Below are 3213 nucleotides of genomic sequence, written 5' to 3'. Positions count from 1 at the left end.
TTATTAAAAAAAAAAGTCACGCCCCCTTCATTAAACATCATCAATAACAAAAATTAATTATTATATTATTACTAAAGGACCAGCCCACCTCTGTCTATATCATATTATAATCGCCTCCGCCTCTCCTCTCTCTCACCCCATCTTCCTCCCCCCCCCTTATACACAATGCACACTTCCACCTTCTCCAACCGCTATCCCTCTGTACATGTTCTTTATATCCGTCTCTATCCTTTCGCATCCCTTGCTCCTCCTCAGCTATGGTCGTTCCCTCTTCAAATTCCATGAGAAGCAAGAAAACAAATGCCGTGGGAATCCCGACTGTGGACCTTTCCGTGGAAAGGTCAGAGTTATCCGAATTGGTGATAAGGCCTGCGAGCAATATGGCTTCTTCAAGGCGGTGAACCACGGCGTACCGGAGGAGGTCATTTCCAGATTGGAAAACGAAGGAATTAAATTCTTTTCCAAATCCATCTCAGAGAAGCGACAGGCTGGTCCGGCCACACCGTTTGGTTATGGTTGCAGAAACATAGGCCCCAATGGCGACATGGGTGACCTCGAGTATCTCCTTCTGCATACAAATCCTCTCTCCATCTCCGACAGATCCCAAACCATCTCCAACACACCCTACCGACTTCAGGTGACCGCTTACTGCAACTACTTTAATTATTCTTTTATCTTTCTCCCATATTTATATGTACTTCTTCATTAGTTACATATTACAGTCTTCAACATATTAAAAAGTCGCGTCTTATAGAATTAGTATAACAGGCACAGACACAGGGTTGACCAAAAATTAATCTATACTATATGGATTTGACTTGGATTTATATATAGCAAAACCAAGAGGAAGAGGGGGAACAAGAGCCTGGTGTGTGTTTCTTATATGCCAAGCAGGATGGCGGGTCTGTGCTGACTCTCTGCTGAGTAGGACTTAAAATTTTCTTTCTTTAACCTACGCTGACGTTTGGACGATCATGAATCATTGTGAATCTTAATTCGTTCATTGTTTTTTACTGACAGCTGGCCGATGAACGTACAGTATAGTTAAGCTGATTTTGCCCGCCAACTGATGTTTGTTATGTGTCCTAGACAAGACATGTTTTATTTTTGCTGGTCTCTCAAGCGCAGAAAGAAAAAGTCAGGATATTAAGCTTCACGCTTAATTTAGTAAATACATGATTAGATGATGGTGTGGACTTTCTATTTTTGAGTAGATGTGTGGTGTATGTATTCTTGTTTTCATGGGCTGCTTCGTCTGTCTGAAAGCGACTCGCACGCACTGTGTTATATGCGCGTCGGGACCGATTAGTCGGCCATCCCACTCTGGTTCCCGACTTTCCACGGGGTCCTCCGTTCTTGACGCGTCTAGGTTTTTAACTTAACATCGTCATGATTTTCTCACCCCTCCTTGTAATTATTTGATTGTCTCCCTCTGTCTACCGCTTGATTCCTTGTAGCGTATGTGAGTAAGCTAAGCTTGCTTACGGCTGAATTTTCTATTAATCAGAACTGAACAGGTTTGCGGCAACACGTGCACTACTCCCACATGCACATGTTTCATTTCATATTTGTTCGCAAAAATAAAATATATATGATTCAAACTAAACTGCACGCACATGCATGTTTTTTGTTTTTTTGTTTTCCTTGTTTATTTTAATCAACATATATACTGACACGGCTTTTGTTCTGCGCTGCTATTGAGTAGTGTATATATTTTTGAGACACCATACGTCATAGCAAATCAAATAAAACTAATTTTACAGGAAGAAATGAAATGACTCTGCCGGATGAGCTTCTAATCAAACTATAGCCAGCCAGATGCGGTAAGTTGCATGGAATACTGGCGATGTGAAAATGAAAGTAGGTAGGGGCCCCGCCAGACAACAAAATGTAGACTGTGCACAACTTACTGGTGCCAGGGGGATCGAGTGGCATCCCCGCGCGCGTCAAGTATTCGTCTACTAATTTTCTGGAAGAAAATTATGATCATAACAGTGGGCCTTTCCCTTGTAAATCATCATGTGGAATTGGTTAGTATCTGGCTGTTCAGCTAACCACCGATGATTACTTCGTGGAATGTATACGTGAAAACTCCACGAGCATCTAAATCTTTTGAATGAGTTATGAGCTAGCCACCAACAGTCCAGAATTCATTAAATAGGACACAAGTACAACTTGGCAAACACTGGGTATGCTTGGAATGTACATATATATATGTATGTATGTATTATTATGTATCGATTTCTACTTTGGGCAAAACGCCAAGTGAGCACATAATCATGCTGCTCAAGGAAAATACTAGATTCATAACCAAAAGTCAGAAAGACATCAATAACTGGAGGATTATTAAATTGAGAAGTTTGTATATAGAAAAATGCTCGCTTTATATTCTGAAGGATGAGAAATGAGATGAGAATATAGAGAGCGTGGTGCAGAGTGTAGAGAGTGGGAACAAAAAATGGGCAGAAGGATGATCGATGTTTTTTGTTGTTTTGTGGATGCAGTTGCGCGGTGAATGATTACATAGACATTGAGGGAAGTGGCGTGTGCGTGAGGGGTGGATCTGGTGGCGGAGGGGCTGCGGGGTCCCAGACAAGTACGCCGTGAGCAAGCTGATCAGGAACGTCCAGAGCGACTCGGTGCTGAGGATCAATCACTACCCTCAACCATGAGCAGCTTCAAGCGGGACCCAGCCATGGGTTTCGGGGAGCATTCAGACCCTCAGATACTGACGATCCTGCGGTCTAACGAGGTCGGGGGACTCCAGATCTGCACCGGGACGGGCTCTGGATCCCAGTGGCCCCAGACCCCCACGAGTTCTTCGTCATGGTGGGCGATGCCCTCCAGGTTGGTGTTGCCATACCACACTCTGAACGAAATGAATTAATTCTCGAGCGCATCATGATCATGCTGACTATGATTATAATTAACGTATTATTTTTTATTTTATTTTATTTTATTTTTTTAAAAAGCAGGGTGAGAGACGAATGGGAGACTGAGGAAGCGTGAGGCACAGAGTAATGAGAAACAACATGAGGAAGGGAAGAATGTCGATGATGTACTTCGCGGCACCGCCGCTGAGCGTGGATAACGCCGTGCCGAAGATGGTGTCGGCGGAAAAGCCAAGTGAGTACAGGCCTTCCACCTGGGCTCACTACAAGCAAGCCGCCTATTCCCTCCGCCTCGGCCACTCTCGCCTTGATCTCTTCCGCG

At 43.8% G+C, this 3213-nt stretch overlaps 1 pseudogene; it reads left to right on the top strand.

Annotated features, from left to right (window-relative positions):
* The first annotated feature begins 228 nt into the window (after window positions 1-228).
* Window positions 229-3209, top strand: LOC114728338 (gibberellin 2-beta-dioxygenase 2-like; annotated as a pseudogene).
* Window positions 3210-3213: the final 4 nt, after the last annotated feature.

This window comes from Neltuma alba, unplaced genomic scaffold, assembly GCF_004799145.2.
Source record: "Neltuma alba isolate B1F8T4 unplaced genomic scaffold, ASM479914v2 tig00012533_pilon, whole genome shotgun sequence".
Taxonomy (NCBI): Eukaryota; Viridiplantae; Streptophyta; class Magnoliopsida; order Fabales; family Fabaceae; genus Neltuma; species Neltuma alba.
Note: the sequence above shows the minus strand (reverse complement) of the source record. Positions and strands in the feature narration are given on the sequence as shown.